At 51.0% G+C, this 19,130-nt stretch overlaps 1 pseudogene; it reads left to right on the top strand.

The window, feature by feature from the left end:
- Nucleotides 1–1,553: 1,553 nt before the first annotated feature.
- The window catches only part of LOC135209601 (endoribonuclease Dicer-like), a 38,476-nt pseudogene continuing 20,899 nt past the window's right edge, over nt 1,554–19,130 (top strand).

The raw sequence follows: 19,130 nt of genomic DNA, 5'->3' as shown, positions 1-19,130 counted from the left end.
CTCTTTTCCTCTGTGCGTTAGCGTCAGCAAAGAGGGTCAGCGAGCTGCAGGCTCTAGAAGGTGAGGTAGGTTTCCAAGGAGCTCCGCGGTTTGTTTGCTCTTTTCTTCCGGCTTTCCTAGCCAAGAATGAAACCCTTCTTCGCCGTGGCCCAGGAGCTTCGAAATCAAAAGCTTATCCTCCTTAGTCGGGACAGAAGAGGAGAGATCTCTTTGCCCGGTGAGAAGCCTGAAATATTATCTTCAGAGGAAGAAAAGACTTGCCGCTAATGAGAGCAATCTCTGGTGCTCTGTAAGGGACCCCAGTAGGCCCTTATCTAAAAATGCACTCTCATTCTTTATCAGGAATATTATTAGAGAAGCACACTCTTCTTGCAATCAGCAACAGTTTAACCTTCTGAAAGTCAAGGCGCACGAAGTACGGGCCATCGCGACGTCTTTGGCTTTCAAGAAGAATTTGTCATTACAAAACCTTATGAAGGCCACTTTTTGGTTGGAGGTGTGAATCAGTCTTCTCTAATCACTACCTAAGGGACGTATCGATTACGTATGATAAGTGTTTTGGGCTAGGCCCTTACGTATCGGCGGATTCAGTGCTGGGCAGGGAGCTGAAACACATCCTTTTTAATCCTTCCCTGTTAGTTTTAGTTTGAGTTTGTTGGTTGTACGAAGGAGGTTGCAGGAGGCAGCTCCTTCTTTCGTATACTAATGTTAGTAATTGGTTAGGTGATCGGTTGTGCTTAAGGCTCCGTGCAATGGTAGTGATAGGCTCTGGCATGTAAGCGGGTTGATCCCCATTGACCAGATCCTGCTTGGATTCTGCCAAGTAAGTGGGACTCAGTTCCCATTGGTAGACCCAAAGAGTTCTTCAGCCATAGGTCACGCCCTCGCTGAGACTCTTTAGGCAACGCAGACTAATAGACAGTAACTATCAAGTCTTCTGCCTAAATCAGGTAAGAAACCAGAGGTTTTATATTATGTATTCCTTTAACATGTGTTGTCCCCACTTTCTAAGTAAGTATGTGTCTCTCCCCCACCAAGGGTGTCAATCAGCTAAGTATATATCTGGCAGGGAAGTTCATGTACAAAAATGATATTGTTAGTATACAATAAAGTTTTGTACATACTTACCTGGCAGATATATACGATTGATGGCCCGCCCAGCCTCCCCTCAGGAGACAGGTGGAAGAAAATAAACCTGACAGGAAAGGGGGACTGGTTCTTACACACCCGCCTCCCAGCGGCGGGTAAGGTAGATCACCTGACCTACCTGTAGCGTGTGCGCGTTTTGAATTTTCTGTCGTGACGTCAGAGACCTAAGCTAAGTATATATCTGCCAGGTAAGTATGTACAAAACTTTATTGTATACTAACAATATCATTTTGCAGAAAATTTTTTAAGTTTGTTTTTCAAGTATATTTTTTACTGTATGTAATGGGTTAAATGGCTTGCGTAGTTCACTTACTTCATGTGCTTTATTGGTTTTTGACAAGGTGCATGATCAAAGATTTTGTTAATGTGTTACTAATGGAAATTACACATTTATTTAGTTCCCGAAATTGCTAGTAAGATTATGATGTGGCTACTATGTACCTCTTTGCTTCCCAATCTACTCCATTGGATGGCAGTTGTTTTGTTCAGAGGGAATTATTGTAAATGTATTCTTAATCTCTTCGGGAATGGCAAGAACAGTGACCGTAATTTTTATGTTTAATTTTTTTTTTTTCAGGGATATCAAGATCTTGGTTGAGGCTAGCACATAATGGATATTACTGAGGAGAATGAGGTTGAAACTGACAATGCTGATGTGCAACTTCTGGTAAGTTCAGTGTAGATTAAGTCGAAAGTGGATATATGTATCTGATATATTGTCAGTGAAGATCTTTGCTATATCTGAATACAGTGGAACCTTGGTTTTCATACGTACAGTGGTCCCCCCGTATTCGCGGGGGATGCGTACTAGACCCCCCCCGTGAATAGTTAGAACCCGCGCATGTTTTGGAACCCCTATAAAAATGCTAAAAACAGCCTATTTTGTTAGTTAAAAACTCAAGAAAAAACCCACTAAAAACATTTCTACATGGTGTTTTTAATAGTTTTTTCACAAAAAGTGCATTTTATGATGAAATTCATCCAAAAAAACCAGGAATTTGTGGATATTTATCATAGAAAAATACCGCGAATGCGCGAATTTTCCGCGAATAATGCAGGGAAACGTTCCCGAGAGAAATCCACGAATGTGTGAGTCCGCGAATCTGGAGAACGCGAATACGGGGGGTCCACTGTAATCCGTTCCAGAACATTTCACAAAGTCCGAAACTTACAAAATCCAAAAAGTTAATGCTTACAGGTACCCTATCTCTAACTACTGCTCATTAACAACCTTGACCAGGTTGTGTCCAAGGTATATACAGGCAGTCCCCAGGTTACGACGGGGGTTCCGTTCTTGAGATGAGTTGTAAACCGAAAATCGTCGTAAGCCGGAACATCGTCAAAAATCCTAAGAAAACCTTACTTTTAATGCTTTGGGTGCATTGAAAACTAAGTAAATTGCATTCTTATTGCATTTTTCCTCAAATAAACCTGCAAATATTAATTATTTTGCATTTTGAGGTCATATTTCATCTGCCAGATCAGCGATGTAGGCGCTGTAACCCTGGAACAAGCGTCGTAACCCGGGAAATAATTTCTGATGAATATAATTGAAAACCGCCTTAACCTCGGAATGTCGTAAGCCGAACCTGTCATAGCCCGGGGACTGCCTGTACGTATCAATTTAAAAGACATGGTGTGACCTCAGGTTTGTTAGGTACAAAAAATACAAATAAAAAATTTGTCAGGTTCAGAAAAATCCCAGTGTAAAATAATTAACTCTATTTATATATTACAGCTTAATGCACAGTTCACCCCTCGGGCATATCAGATTGAGCTCTTCAAGTGTGCTAGAAAAAAGAATTCCATTTTAGTGCTTGGTACTGGATCTGGGAAAACCTTCATTGCAGTTTTGCTTATTAAAGAGTTTGCAGATGAGGTAAGGATTTCATCTTTTGTTTTGGGCCATAGGGAGTATGTTTGAAGTTAATTTAGAGAACGACTCATTGATTATCAAATTTTATAGTACTAATCTTATAGTGTAGTATTTAAAGAAATAAAAGGAATTGTCAGTGTTTGGTAGATTGATTATACCTTAATTCTCATCCAGGGGAGGGGTTGGTTGTTTGCCCTGACTACATAAGCTGTTCACTTTGTATGAGCAAAGCCTTGTTAGCTTTGCACATTAAAAGAATAGAATTAAAATATATATTAAAAAATATGTAACAAAAGTAAAGAACTTTCATTCACAGCAGTCTTTTAAGTCAAATTTCCTTTCAGATACGTGGTTCTATTTGTAATGGAAGTAAACGGACTGTTTTTGTAGTGAACACAGTCCCACTCGTGCACCAGCAAGGTTCCGCAATAAAGACGCATACTGGGCTGAAAGTTGGGCAGTATGAAGGCTCCATGGGAGTGGACTACTGGGATGATCAAAAGGTAAGATGATACACCACTTTTTTGTGATAATTCAGACCACTCTGGATGGGATTTGACTGCTGTACAAGCCCTTACTCCAGTATCATAGTACGCACCTCTGACAGTTAGACTTTGTACTACTAAAAAGGTAAATAGGGTGTACAGTGGTCGCCTGTATTCGTGGGGTATGCGTACCAGACCCCCCCCCCTCCTGGTGAATAGTTGGAACCCCTATAAAAATGCTTAAATCCTCCTATTTTGTTAGTTAAAACTCAAGAAAAGGCCACAAAAAATTTTTATACCTGTTTTTTGTTCCAGTACGGTATACAAACCTTTCGGTCCTTTTACAATAGGAAGGTAACTAGCGGCAGCTGGACGGTTGTAAGCTTCGAACAAGGGAGTTCGGTAGTTAACTGCTTGTCCGACCGTGCGCGCGCCGCGCAACTGACAGGTGAAGAACCACTTTTGCTTTCGGCCTTGTGGTGTAAGGACATGTTCGCCATCGCTCTCTGCCCGCTTCATCGTCGTATGCTTTGCTCTGTTGTTAATTTTTCAACTTGGTTTGTCAGTGTTTGAAAGTGAATTGTAAGTATGTACTGTCTTTTTCATCTTTTATTACATTGATTATTTGGATCATCGGACATAGAACTATCCCCGCGCCCCGCCATCAACCGTGGATGTGTCCGGGGGTTGAGGCCCGCAAGTGTCGGGTCATCCTCTCTTTCCGAAGATTGATCCTCAGTTGCGCTCGGTACAAAGGGCGGGAATGCTCTCAGCCCGAGCCTTGTATTTGTTCCGATACGTAATACAAACCATCGGTCCTTTAACAATAGGAAGTAGCTAGTGGCAGCTGGAACGGTCGTAAGCTTCGAACAAGGGGAGAACGGTAGTTAACTGCTTGTCCGATCGTCGCGCGCCGCGCGACTGGGAGGTAAACAAATCACTTTTGCTTTCGGCCGTGTGGAGATAGGACGTGTTCGTCATCGCTCTGCCCGCTTTTGTCGTTTGCTTTGAGTATCAGCCCTCTTTTCTGGTTTAGTTGAGTGTTGATGATTGTAAGTATTTGTACATTTCTTTATTCATTATTGCTGACAATATGAGTGATCAAGAAATGGAGATTTCGCCGCGCCCCCCAGTCGCCCGTAGAGTGTGTCCCGGGCTGGAGGGGCGTAGATGCGGCGGATTTAGATCATTCGTGGACGTGGATCCACATGAGGTTTGTACTCGTTGCCGGGGGCGAGAATGCTCCCGGAACGAGCCATGTGTAACTTGTATGAATTGGTCCGAGGCGCAGTGGGTTCTGTACGAGGGCAGGAAGAGACTTAGGCCTCCAAGGAAGTCATTGGAAAGAAACTCTCCAGTGACTCCTTTGGTAACTGACACTTCGTCTTCCTTCCTGCCTCCCGGTCAGCCCCCACGTTTCGTGCCTTCCCCTCCCCGCGGGGGGGGTAGCGGAGTCCTTCTCCTCACTCGATCCGTCGAGTGTGGAGGAGGGCGCCCGCTACCCGGACGTCCAGTTGTATTCGGGGTCTTCCGTCCGCTCTGGGTGGGGTTCTTCTCCCCCCCAGGCGCGAGGAAACCCCTCTTACTAATAACCCGACTGTTGCTTCTGCAGATGTGCCACCAGCGAAGGACGACCTTGGACAGGTGTGGGAGTCGCTGGGACTGCAGGGAGTGCCAAGTATTCAGGGTTGCTTCAGCGGTTGGCGGGGTCGGCAGTGGTCACTCATGGTGTGGTAACCACTACTACTACCACCATAACAACACCAGCATATGACATGCCGCCGCATCTCGTGTACACGCCGCATGTAATGACGGTGACACCTACGCTGCGGTGCACAAACCCATTACTGCCGTACCAAAGAGGACGGTAGCTGCCGACAGGACGCCTGGCTCTCCTGTGGTTCCTGCCGTGCCTGCCGTACCTGTTGCTGTCCCTGCTGCTCCTTCCTTTTCAGATGCTGTACCTGCTGTTCCTGCTGTTCCTGTCGCTCCTGTCGCTCCTGCTGTTGGTGGTGCTGCTACAGTCTCAGGTTCTTTCGGAGAGGTGCAGTCGGGCCCTGTTGCTTCGGCAACTGCCCCGGCTCCCTCCTGGATGGAAGACCTGACGTCTGTCCTGCGGAGCCTGGCGAAGAAGAAGAGGAAGGTGTCGTCGTCGTCTTCTTCGTCGTCTGCTGCCTCCTCTTCCCCTTCGACTTCTAAGGCTAACCAGCCGAAGAAGAAGAAGGCTGCCTCCTCCCCCCCTAAGAAGACTCCTTCGGGATCTTCTAAGGGCCCGTCTCGCTCAGGCGATTCGGGGAGCTCTTCTGCTGGTCCTCCTGTTCCTTCGGGAACGGGGCCCGTCTCTTCCTCTGCAAAGAAGAAGACGACGGGGACCAGAGGTGTACCAGCCTCGGCTGGTACGTCCTCACCTGGTGTTAGCGGTTCTGCCGCTAAATCAGGTTCCGTCTCGGCCGCTTCTCGTTCGCGAGAAGTACCGAGTGGACGCTCTTCCACGGGAGACCGTCCAGCCAAAGTTTTGACGCCCGAGCTCGCTCGCCGTCAAGACCGCGGCGCGGAGCAGAAGACTGGCGAGAGTCGTGCACACGACTCTCGCCAGGCCAGTGGACGCTCTCGCAGCGACCAACTGGCTGCTCGGGTTGACGTGACGGTCGCTGACCGGCATGGGTTGAGGCGAGGAAGGGGTCCCCGCGGCCGTCGGTACCAGCCACGGCTGGTACCAGCGGCTCGACGCGCCGAGAGGACGCTGGCCGGTCTCGCCGCGACAGAGAGCCTAGCAGGTCACCTGACCGCCGCTCCCATAGGGACCGGGCGGAGACGGTAACCAGCAACAGCTCGCCTGACGCTAGAGATCAGCGTCAACGTTCTCAGCCGAGCCACTCGCCCCAGGCGAGCGGCAAGGCTAGGCCTGCTGCTCGATCGCCACCCGCGGGTTGACGATCAGCAAGCAGCCCTCCCACGCACGCTGGCCCTGCCAGCGAGTGAGGGGGGGAGCGTCAGGTCTGCCTCTCCCGTACCTTCAACCTCCTCGGGCTACACCGGGAGGAGCGAGGTACCGAGGAGTGATCGCGAGAGGTGCGCCGCTCGCGATCCCGCTATGACGCCGTATGGATCAGGCACGGTTCTAGGACCGACCAGAACATACGCGCAAGTAGTTGGAGGTGACCGTCAGGGGTCTGCCGCTGTTCCTCCTTCTGAAGGAGGAGTATCGCGGGATCTGTTTTCTTGCTGGAGGGACTGGACGGTCCTACTCCGCAAGACGCAGTTACTCCCGAGATACAGAGGAACTTTGCAGAGGTCATTAAGCTGATTCGTCAGCATAATGACCTTGCGGAAGGATCGCCGCTACCACCAGCAGAGCCCACGTCCCGGCTCGAGTCATTTTGGGGTCCTAAGAAGGAACCCAAAATGATGGTGGGGTTACCGCGATCAGAGCTTGCAGACTCAGTCCTGGATCAAGTTGAGAATCTCGTCTCAGGACGGGAGGATTCGCTGAAATCCGGACGGTCTTCTAAGCTGCTTCCTCCTCCTCTACAGCGTCAGAGGCGATTTTACGTGCCTTCGGAAGACCCGATACTGCCGAAACAGGTTAACCCGGAGTTAGCGAGGCTGACTCCAGGTGTGTCCCTGCAGCAGCTCCTGTCGGAGAACCTCTGGTTCTCGCAGCAGGAGGCACTTGCCCTGGAATCTACCGCTATGGCAGCATTCCAGGCAGTCTCTTGGCTGGATTTGTGGTCCCTCACAATATCCAAAGTAGCGGCCGGCTCTGGGAGTTCTGCTCTCGAAGACGACGCTTCTTTCAGGCGATTTTACGTGCCTTCGGAAGACCCGATAACTGCCGAAACAGGTTAACCCGGAGTTAGCGAGGCTGACTCCAGGTGTGTCCCTGCAGCAGCTCCTGTCGGAGAACCTCTGGTTCTCGCAGCAGGAGGCACTTGCCCTGGAATCTACCGCTATGGCAGCATTCCAGGCAGTCTCTTGGCTGGATTTGTGGTCCCTCACAATATCCAAAGTAGCGGCCGGCTCTGGGAGTTCTGCTCTCGAAGACGACACTCTTTCAGGAGACTGTGCCAGTCTGGAGGAAGAGCGATCTCTTACCTCGCCCATCAGACTGCTAACCTGTGGGCCAACTTGGTTCTTCGACGTAGGGACGCAGTCCTTACCCGAGTGACCAAGGGGGCCGGGCGTGAGGCGGCACTCGGGCTTCGCAATGGACCAATTAGGAGTTCCCCAGCTCTCTTTCCCGGAGAGATGGTGGACGCTGCGGTGGAAAGGTGGCGCACTGATGACAGTGACCGCTTAGTTCACCAGGCAGTCTCGAAGGTTACTGGGCAATCTTGAGCGACTGTGGCTAAGCCAAAGAGCTTAGCTAGCGCTTCCACGGCGGCGAAGACGGTTGCACCGTCCAAACCCCGTGCGAGACTCCTGCTGTTTCGACGTCTGCTAAAGGAGGCCGTAACCAGCCCTCCTCCCAGCCCTCCTTTCCCGAGGAGGTGGTGGGAAGAAGTCGAAACGAGGAGGGAAACGCTAGGGACGGCGTTCCCCCTCACCTGCTGCCGGAAGTGGGGGGGTGCCTAGCGAGCCATTGGGCAACTTGGCAGCGCTACGGCGCCGAGAACTGGATAGTAGACGTCCTTCGGAGGGTATTCTACTACCCTTCGATCTCCGGCCCCCCCTCATCTCCAAACCGGTCCACCTACAAACCTATGTCCGGGATCATCAAAGGACAACGCTCTTCGACAGGAGATCAAGACCATGCTGGCGAAACGAGCTGTAGAAATCGTGGAGGACCAGTCACCGGGCTTTTACAGCCGCCTCTTCCTAGTGGAGAAGGCATCGGGGGGCTGGCGTCCGGTGATAGACCTCTCTCCCCTGAACCGCTTCGTTCGCACGACGCGGTTCACGATGGAGTCGGCACGCTCGGTGCTCGACTCGATCAGGGGGAACGATTCATGCTTTCAGTGGACTTGAAGGACGCGTATTTTCAAAATACCCATCCATCAGTCCTCCAGAAAGTACCTCCGCTTCATCTTCGACGGACGGTGTACCAATTCAGGGCACTTTGTTTCGGTCTGTCAACCGCCCCACAGGTGTTCACGCAGTGTTCACTCTGGTGTCAGCTTGGGCCCATTCGCATGGGATACGTCTTCTGAGGTATCTCGACGATTGGCTGGTCCTGGCGAGCTCCCACTCGCAGTTGCTGCAGGACAGAGATCGACTCCTCAAGTTTTGTCGCGATCTGGGGATCGTGATAAACTACGAGAAGTCCGATCTCGAACCCAAGCAGAAGATGAAGTACCTGGGTATGCTGATAGACACGGTAGCAGGGCAGGTCTTTCCCGCAGACTTGCGTATCAGCAAATTCAGGGAGGCAGCCGGCCGGTTCCTGTCTCGGCAGGACAGGCAGCACAGCAATGGCAAGTCGTGATCGGCCATCTGTCGTCACTCGAGAAGTTAGTCCCTCACGGGCGTCTTCACTGTGGTCTCTCCAGTGGAGGCTAAGGGAGAGTTGGTCTCAGGCGAAGGATCCTCCTTACTTTCCCGTGGCTCTCACGGACAAGGTGAGGCAGGACCTAGCCTGGTGGCTCGACGACAAGAACCTCTTAAGAGGAGTGCCCATATGCACTCCCCCCCCGAGATGCTGCTGTTCTCAGACGCATCGACCAAGGGATGGGGCGCACACCTGGAGGAGTTGCTGACTGCAGGTGTGTGGGACCATCACTGAAAAGCACCTTCACATCAATGTCCTGGAAAAAACTCAAGGCGGGCGTTCAACGCTCTCCGAGAATTTCAGGACCGCTTGGTGGGACACTCAGTGGTGTTGATGTGCGACAACACCACAGTAGTGGCATATGTCAACAAGCAGGGGGGGCTAGTGTCTCTTCCGCTCCATCAGTTGACGGTGCAGGTGCACGAGTGGGCCACGGCTCACTCGATAGAGCTGTCAGCACGCTACATTCCAGGCAAGAGGAATGTAGTAGTGGACAAGCTCAGCCGTCGGGATCAGGTGATAGGGACCGAATGGTCTCTACACCAAGACGTGGCGGAAAGGCTCTTCAACCTGTGGGGGCGACCGGTCGTAGACCTGTTCGCCACCCGGCACAACAGAAAACTTCAGGTTTTCTTTTCAGCCGTGCCGGACCCATTGGAAGCTGCAGAGGACGCTCTCCAACACCCCTGGGACAACCTCTTCGCCTACGCCTTTCCTCCCTTCTGTCTGATTCGGAAAGTGATCAGTAGAGCGCTGGTCACTCCCAATCTCAGAATGATCCTGGTGGCTCCCAAAACGGCCTCAAGCCGTTTGGTATCCGGGACCTGCTGGCTCTTCTTGCGGACGCACAGAGAGAGCTACCCAATTGGCACAACCTTCTAGCCCAGCCATACGTAGAACGGTACCACCAAGCAGTCCAGTCCCTTCAACTTCACGGCTGGCTGTTATCCACCATCTCTTGCGAACGAGAGGCTTTTCTCGTAGCGCAGCAACAGAGATGGCTGGACACGTCCGACAGTCCCTCTGCAGCTGTGTACCAGGGGAAGTGGGCCGTCTTCTGTGTTGGTGTCATAGACAGGGTCTGTCTCCTCTCAGAGCCACTCTTCAGCAGGTAGCGGATTTCCTCGTGTTTCTTCGCCGAGAGAAGCTCTCTCGTACCCACAGTTAAAGGATATAGAGCAGCACTGGCGCTCGTCCTAAAACTGAGGGGACTGGACATCTCGAACTCGTTCGAGATCTCCTTACTAATGAGGAGCTTCGAAAGGTCTTGCCCACCCGGCCCAGGGAACTCAGGCCCCCTGCGTGGGATGTGACTCTCGTCCTTAGGAGTTTTGACTCGAAGACCCTTCGAGCCACTCCGAGAGTCGTCAGACAGGGATCTGACCCTCAAGACCCTCTTCTTGCTGGCCCTGGCATCGGCGAAGAGAGTAGGGGAACTACATGGTCTTTCTTATGATGTTAAACACACCAGAGGCTGGGGATCTGTGACGCTCGATTTCGTCCCGAACTTCGTAGCCAAGACTCAGAATCCGTCGATCCCTGACGACAGGTTCGAGTCTTTCACGATCCCCTCCCTTCTGGACTTCACCGATAACGATGCGGATGAGATGCTGCTTGTCCTGTGAGGGCGCTACGGCGCTATCTGAAGAGAACTCGACACCTCAGGCCTGAGTGTCGACGCCTCTTCGTTAGCACTGGGGTTACCAAGAAAGAAGTTCCAAGAACACGCTTTCTTTCTGGCTACGTGAGGTGATCAGGAGGGCGTACGAGGCTGATGGTAGCGACGACATCCGTACGCTCCGACCGAGAGCCCACGAAGTCAGAGGTATCGGACCCTCCTTAGCGTTCCGTAAGAACTTCTAAATTCTCCGTTGCGCAGGTCCTGAAGGCAGGTGTCTGGGCCAACCAGACCACCTTCACGTCCTTCTACCTTCGGGATATTGCCCACAAGTCCTTGGATACTTTTTCCTTGGGACCTGTGGTGGCTCTCAACACGTTGTGTAAGCTTACCAGCACCCGAGCAGGCAGTACAGCATCGATTCCTGGTATGACTGGGAGAATGAATGTGCGAATGAGAGTGTGACTGGCTTCTCTTCACCATCTTTCTCTACCTCTACCTGTGGGCAGAGGGATACGGTCGTTACCACGCTGGAAGGGAGTCAGATGCAGGTAAGCTACTCGACCGAGCTCCATCCTATCCCTTTAACTAGGGATAGGAGTGATATCCACCACTTTCTCCTACAAGGGGAGGAAGTGGATGCCTACATGAGACAACCCATGACTTTATATTTGCTCATGTACAGGAAAAGTTCTTACAAGTGCTGGTACGAAGAGAGTACGCTTGCCTCTCTCTAGTACTCGGCCCAGAGGTCTGACCAGTTGATCCTGCGGTGCACACCCCGATCAGTCGGACAGAGGCTTGGATCCCTCCCTCGCTCTTACGACCAGGGAGGCATTCCAGGGATGGACGAACACCAGTCTGTTCATCAAAAGACTCAGATTCCTCCCACCAAGAAGTGAGTCTTCCTATTGTTAAAGGACCGATGGTTTGTATTACGTATCGGAAACAAATGACAATTTGTCGAAAATTGCATTTTTCCTAACTATACAAACCTGAGGTCCTTTACATATAGTCCCTCCTCATGCCACCCCTCACCCTGCGTATTTTGCATGGGCCAAAAGCAAAAGTGATTTGTTTACCTCCCAGCCGCGCGACGATCGGACAAGCAGTTAACTACCGTTCTCCCCTGTTCGAAGCTTACGACGTTCCAGCTGCCGCTAGCTACTTCCTATTGTTAAAGGACCTCAGGTTTGTATAGTTAGGAAAAATGCAATTTTCGACAAATTGTCATTTTTTGGGTGAAAGTGTGAAAGTGAATATCGTAAGTGCAGTGCTCTTTTTCATTTTTCATTTATTTTCATTCCCTTTGCGCTCGGTGCCGAGGGCGCGTGAATGCTCGTCGTGCCGTGTAACTTTATTCTAATTGGTCGGAGGTGCAGTGGGTGTTGTGCGGGGGTGGGGCAGGGGGGAACGAAGACTTGCCAAGGAGTCGTCAGAAAGCTCTCCCTCGACTCCTTGGTAACCGATACTCTCTCTCTCTCTCTCCTCTCATCCTCTCTCTCTCTCTCTCTCCTCTCTCTCTCTCGTCCCCTCTCAGCTCCCACATATGGCACCTTTTGGGGGGGTTGGGGTGTCGAGGTCTTTTTTCTTCACCCGATCCGTCGAGCGTAGAGGAGGACGCTCGTTACCCGACGTGCATTTGTATTCGGGGTCTTCCGTTTGTTCGGGATGGGGCTCATCAACCCCCCCCCCCCCGCATGAGAGAGAACCCCTCCCATGTACCCGACTCTTGCTTCCGCAGGTGCTTCTGCTGTGGGGTATGATCTTGAACAGGTGTGGGCATCATTGGGACTGCAAGGCGTGCCGAGTGTCCAGGGGCTGCTCCCTCTGGGACGGTCACCCATGGAGTGGTGACCACCACCACGATCTCTACTCCAGGGTACGCCGCCCCTCCTCATCTGGTATATTCCCCCCACGTGATGTCAGTGACTCCTACAGCCGCCGTGCAGGGGCCGATTGCCGCCGTACCGAGGAGGGGCGTGCTGCCGCCGCCCAGGTTGCCGTGCTGCCTCCCCTGGACTTCCGCTGGCCAAGAGCTCGCCTCTGGACCTGCCGCAGGTACCCAGGATGTCGCTGGCTACTGCCCCGTCCCCTGGCCTACCTGTGCTACCTGCCGTACCTGCTGCTGATGCTGTGCTGGCCGTTCCTGCTGTTCTCGTACCTGCCGATGTCATCCCAGTCCTCGGTGTTGCTGTCCCAGACGCTGGTCTGTCCGGACAGGTGCAGTCGGGCCTTGTTGCTTCGGCAACAGAGCCCTGGCTCCATCCTGGATGGCTGACCTCACGTCTGTCCCTGAGGAAGCTGCGAAGAAGAGAGAGGAGGAAGGTGTCGTTGTCGACTTCATCTTCTTCTTCGTCGTCTGCAGCCGCCTCTTCCCCTTTGACTTCCAAGGCTACCCAGCTGTGGAAGAAGAAGGCTGCCTCCACCCCTCCTAAGAAGGCTCCTTCGGAAACTTCTCAGGGCCCCGGAGTGGGACGGGGGGTCCTTCCGCTGGTCCTCCTGCTCCTTCGGGAGTAGGACCCGTCTCTCCTTCCGCAAGGAAGATGAAGACAGGGACCAGAGGGGTACCGGCTAACACCGGTACTTCCTCGCCTGGTGCTAGAGGTTCTGCCGCTACACCAGGTTCTGTCTCGGCCTCTCGTCTGCGAGAGGTACCGAGTGTACGGTCACCCACGGGTGGCCGTGCAGCCAAGACCCAGACGCCAGAGCTAGCTCGGCGCCAGGATCACGGCACGGAACTTAAGGCTGGCGAGAGCCACTCAGGTGACTCTCGCCAGGCCAGCGGCCGCTCTCGTAGCGACCAGCCGGTCACATGGGTTGACGTGACGGTCCCAGACCGGCCACGGGCTGAGGCTGGGAAGAGGTCCCCCCGATCGCTGGCTGGCTCAACGCGCCGTGAGGACACACACCGGTCTCACTGCGACAGTGGTCTCTGCAGGTCTGCTGACCCGCTGCTCCAACAGGGACCGGACGGGTAGGGGAACCAGCAGCAGTTCCTCTGACGCATCAACGTCCTGGAGCTCAAGGCAGCGTTTCTTGCTCTCCAAGAGTTCTGGGACCGTCTGATGTGACACTCAGTAGTGTTGATGAGTGACAACACCACGGTAGTGGCGTACATCAACAAACAGGGGCCTAGTATCCCTCCCGTTGCACCAGTTGACGTTGCAGGTGAACGAGTGGGCTGTGGCTCACTCTGTAGAGCTGTCAGCTCACTACATTCCAGGCAAGAGGAATGTAGTGGCAGACAAGCTCAGCCGTTGGAATCAGGTGATAGGAACCAAGTGGTCCCTTCATCCAGACGTGGCAGAAAGGCTCTTCAACCTGTAGGGACGTCCAGTCATGGATCTGTTCGCCACCCGGCACAACAGGAAACTCCAGGTTTTCTACTCGGTTGTGCCGGACCCATGGGCAGCTGCAGACGGACGCTCTTCAACACCCTCGTGGGGACCTCTTCGTCTATGCCTTTCCCCCATTCTGTCTGATTCGCAAGGTGATCAGCAAGGTGCTGGTCACCGCGAATCTTCGGATGATTATAATAATAATAATAATAATATGCTTTATTTCAGCTCAGGCCCATATAAATTGAATATACAAAATACAGACAGTAACATACACAATCTAGATACATGGGACATGATAATAAAAGAAAAAGAAAATTAATAATCGGCACTTATCCACAAAATAGCTGAGGTAGCATAAGAGCTAGTAGTAATCATAATATTGGTAATAACAGTAAATGGTGAGAAAAAAAATATGCATTGAGAGTAAAAACAGTTAGTGCACAAATTATATACAGTGTTCCCCCCGTATTTGCGGGGGATGTGTACCAGACACCCCCGTCAATAGTTAAAACCCGCGAATAGTTAAAACCACCACTAAAAATGCTTATAACTGCCTATCTTGAAAGTTCAGATACCAAATGTATACCTTTAATAACATCCTACTTCAAATATACCTAAAATTACTAACCTATTACTGTATTAATCTTTGAGGTTATATTATTAATATAATTTCAAAGTCATCTTAAACATTTTACCATTAAAAATATATACCTACAGCCAATAACAGAGAGAGAGAGAGAGAGAGAGAGAGAGAGAGAGAGAGAGAGAGAGAGAGAGAGAGAGAGAGAGAGAGAGAGAGCAGTGAATGGCAACATCATATATCTGACCATCAAGAGTGAAATTATGAATTATTTCTGAGACAGAGAGAATAATAATGAGAGAGAGAGAATAACTCTTAAACTCCGACTCCTACCCCTCCGCCAATACGTATATCAAACTGTCATATACTCCCCCGCCCACCTTCCTCCACATGGATAAAAAGACTGGGAATCGCTATTTTTAATTAATCTTATTAATACGTATTTGAAAATTAGTTATAAGGTAAATAATTTATTTATACTACAAAACAAATAAACACGTAAGTAAGAGAGAGAGAGAGAGAGAGAGAGAGAGAGAGAGAGAGAGAGAGGTTATTGTTACTGTTTAGTTTCATTAAACTTAATATTATTTGTAAACTAGTTCTGTATATTATTATTTTACCATAAAATGTAGTAATGTCCTAAAAGATACACTTATACATACATTTCCAGCCCAAACAGAGGGCGAGAGTTACCACTAAGACATACTATCTCGTGTGGCAAGAGAGAGAGAGAGAGAGAGAGAGAGGGGGGTTATCTTTATTTAAAAGACTGAAATGGATAGATTATTGTACTTCTATAAAATACTATAACATGAATTTTGAAATAATTTTATTACTATTATTATCATTATGCGAAAATATTAATCACATACACATGTACCATAGAAATTCTCATCTCAGTAAAAGAGAGAGAGAGAATTTACGTGATCATTGAGAGGGCAACAGTTGTTGGACCCCAGCCAACTCGGCTTGCTACTGGAGTTCAAAGAGAAAGATGCCGGGTAAAATGCATTTTCTTTCATTCTTACATAATTTTTTATTTATAAACTAAAATCTTGCTCATTCACGTTAGTATTTTCTTTAATGAATTGATATTATTGCTGTTTACATTAATGTTGATATTTGAAAATCAGTAAATCATTTATCATCCAAAAAACATACATTTCTGTAAGAGAGAGAGAGAGAGAGAGAGAGAGAGAGGAGAGAGAGACGATGAGAGAGAGAGAGAGAGAGAGAGAGATTTTCGTAGTACGTATTTGTAAAATACTTTCACTTATGATTTTTGTAATCACAGTTATTATTATTATTAATAATATTACTATTATCATATGAAAATATTAATAAACATATACATAGTGTATCATAAAAATATCGCATCTCTACTGAGAAAGAGAGAGAGAGAGAGAGAGAGAGAGAGAGAGAGAGAGAGAGAGAGAGAGAGAGAGAGAGAGAGAGAGAGAGAGAGACCTGGAGTTCGAAAGAAAGATGTGTGAAGACTGGGATTTCCTTCATTACATAATTTATAAACTAAAATCTTACTAATTCAATGTAGTATTTTCTTTCTTGAAGTGATTGCTCTTTACATTAATATTAGAAAATTAGTAAATCATTTATCACCCAAAAGCATACATCCCTGTAAGGGAGAGAGAGAGAATTACTAGTTATTATGTGATATAATTTAATCTTATTAAACTTACTAATACAATATTGGTCAATATTAATATTTTAAAATTATTAAATCGTTTTTGTATCATAAAAATGTATTTAGTCATGAAAATAACATCAAAATACACTAATTAGTGATTATTTATGATCAGAAAATCCCGCGAATAGGCGAATTCACCGCAAATAATGGTTAGATATGGTCCAGATAAAAAATCAGAGAATCAGTGAGTGTCGCGAATCCAGAGAACGCAAATACGGGGGCCCACTGTAACTTAAATTTCAACTAGAGACCTTAGGTGGTTACAGTAGTCAGGTCCAGAGGGCTAAATACAAAATTGTTCCGACACGGCATACAAACCTTCGGTCCTTTTACAATAGGAAGGTACTAGCGGCAGCTGGATAGGTCGTAAGCTTTTCGAACAAGGGGTTCGGTAGTTAACTGCTTGTCCGACAGGCGCGCGGCAGCGCGACTGGGAGGTAAACAAATCACTTTAGCTTTCGGCCTCACAGCGAGTGGAACGTCATGTGTGTTCGACGCTCTCTGCCCGCTTCTCGTCGTTTGCTTTCATGAGTATTTGGTTGTGTTTGTGTGTGAATCATAATTGTAAGTACAATCATTTCCTCTTTTTTCATCATTTGTGAATTTTTGATCAATCATGGAATCTCCACGCCTCGCTACCCCCCGGAGATTATGCCCGGGTACCGAAGGGCGTAAATGCGGAAAGTTCCGCTCGTTCCCTGAAATTGATCCACATATTTTGTGCGCTCGGTGTCGGGGGGCGCGAATGCACCCGAGCGAGCCCTGTGAAGTATGTTGTAATTGGTCGGAGGCGCAGTGGGGCTTGTACGAAGGTAGGAAGAAGCGAAGGCCTGCAAAGGAGTCGTCGGAAAGCTCTCCCCGCGACTCCTTTGGTTACGGACACTTCGTCTTCTTTCCTGCCGCCCGCTCAGCTCCCACGTTTGGCGCCTTCCCCTTCGGGGGGGGTTTCTAGGTCCTTCTCCTCACCCGACCTGTCGAGTGTGGAGGAGGGCGCTAGATACCCCGATGTCGAGTTGTACTCTGGGTCCTCTATCCGTTCGTCTTCGCGCGAGCGGGTAGAGGATCCTGCTAATCACCTGACCTTTGCTTCCTCAGGTGCGGTTGCCGCGAAGGACGACCTCGGACAGGTGTGGGGCATCGTTGGGTCTGCAGGGCGTGCCGAGTGTCCAGGGGCTGCTCTACCATCTCGCTGGCTCTGTGGCGGTCACGCATGCTACGGTAACGACCACCACCACGACCCTTTCAACGCCTGGCTATGCTTCACCTCCTCACCTGGTGTACACCCCGCACGCGGTCTCTGTCACACCAACTACATCGGTGCAGGGGCCAGTCGCCGTACCACGGGGGAGTGTGATGCCGCCGCCTGGGTTTGCCGTGCTGCCGCGACCGGACTTCGTGTGCCCAAGAGCTCGCCCCTGGACCTCCCACCAGTACCTAGGATGTCTGTGCCGCTGGTCCGTCCACCTGGACCGCCTGTACAGCCTGCCGTACCTGCCGTACCTGCCCAGCCGCTGTTCACGGACGTGACGTTGCCGACCACTGCTGCCGTTCCTGTACCTGCTCCTGCCGTCTCCACTGCTGTTTCCTGTGATGCCTGCACCTGCTGACGTTGTTCCTGTTCGTGGCGCCGCTGCTCCCGATGCCGATCTGTTCAGACAGGTGCGTATGGGCCCTGTTGCTTCGGCAACAGCAGCCCCGGCTCCGCCCTGGATGACAGATCTGACATCGGTCCTGAGGAGGTTGACGAAGAAGAAGAAGAAGAGGAGGAAGGGTGTCGTCGTCGTCTTCATCTCTTCTTCGTCGTCGTCGTCGTCTGCCTGCCTCTTCCCCTTCTTCTTCTAAGGCTCCCCCGCCTAAGAAGAGAAGGTCGCCTCCCCCCCCCCCTAAGAAGTCTCCTTCAGGAGCTTCTAAGGGCCCGTCTCGCTCCGGTGAGACGGGGGGTTCTTCCGCTGGTCACCCTGCTCCTTCGGGGGCAGGACCCGTCTCTTCTTCCGCAAGGAAGAAGACTACGGGGACCAGAGGAGTGCCGGCTAACACCGGCACTTCCTCACCTGCTGTTAGTGGTTCGCCACGGCAGCAGGGTCCGTCTCGGCCTCTCGTTCGCGAGAGGTACCGAGTGTACGGTCGCCTACCAGCGACCGTGCAGCTAGGAACCAGACCTCTGAGCCAGCTCAGCGTCAGGTTCACGGCACGGAGCGGAAGACTGGTGACAGCCGCTCACGCGACTCTCACCAGACCAGCTCTCGCGGCGAGCAGCTGGCTACCCGGGCTGACGTGACGGTCCACGACCGGCCACGGGCTGAGGCTGGGAAGAGGTCCCCCCGTTCGCCGGCACCAGCCACGGCTGGTACCAGCGACGTGACGCGCCGTGAGGATACGCACCGGTCTCACCGTGACAGTGGAGCTCGCCGGTCGCCTGACCGTCACTCTCACAGAGAGCGATCGGGTACGGCGACACCAAGCACCAGCTCCTCTGACACACGAGGACCTTGGGGCCGCTGTTCTCGGTCCAGCCGTTCTCCACAGAGAGACGGCTCGACTAGGCCTGCAGCTCGATCGCCACCGCGGGTTGACGATCGCCTGCAGTCTTCCCAAGCCCACTGGTTCTGCCAGCGAGCGAGGAGGGAGCGTTAGGTCTGCCTCTCCCATACCTTGTCAACCTCCTCGGGTTACACTGGGAGGGCGAGGTGGTATTGAGGAGTGATCGTGAGGGGTGCGCCCCTCAGGATCCCACCACGACGTCCTACGTACCAGGCACGGTTCTCGGACGCCAGGTCGTATGCACAAGTGGCTGGAGGAGACCGAGAGGGTCTGTCGCTGTTCCCCCCCTCGAGGGGGGAGGGTCTCGGGAGATGCTCCTGTTCGAGGGACTGGATGGTCCTACT

Source organism: Macrobrachium nipponense, chromosome 38 (genome assembly GCF_015104395.2).
Source record: "Macrobrachium nipponense isolate FS-2020 chromosome 38, ASM1510439v2, whole genome shotgun sequence".
NCBI classification, from domain to species: domain Eukaryota; kingdom Metazoa; phylum Arthropoda; class Malacostraca; order Decapoda; family Palaemonidae; genus Macrobrachium; species Macrobrachium nipponense.
This window is presented reverse-complemented; position numbering and strand designations above follow the sequence as displayed.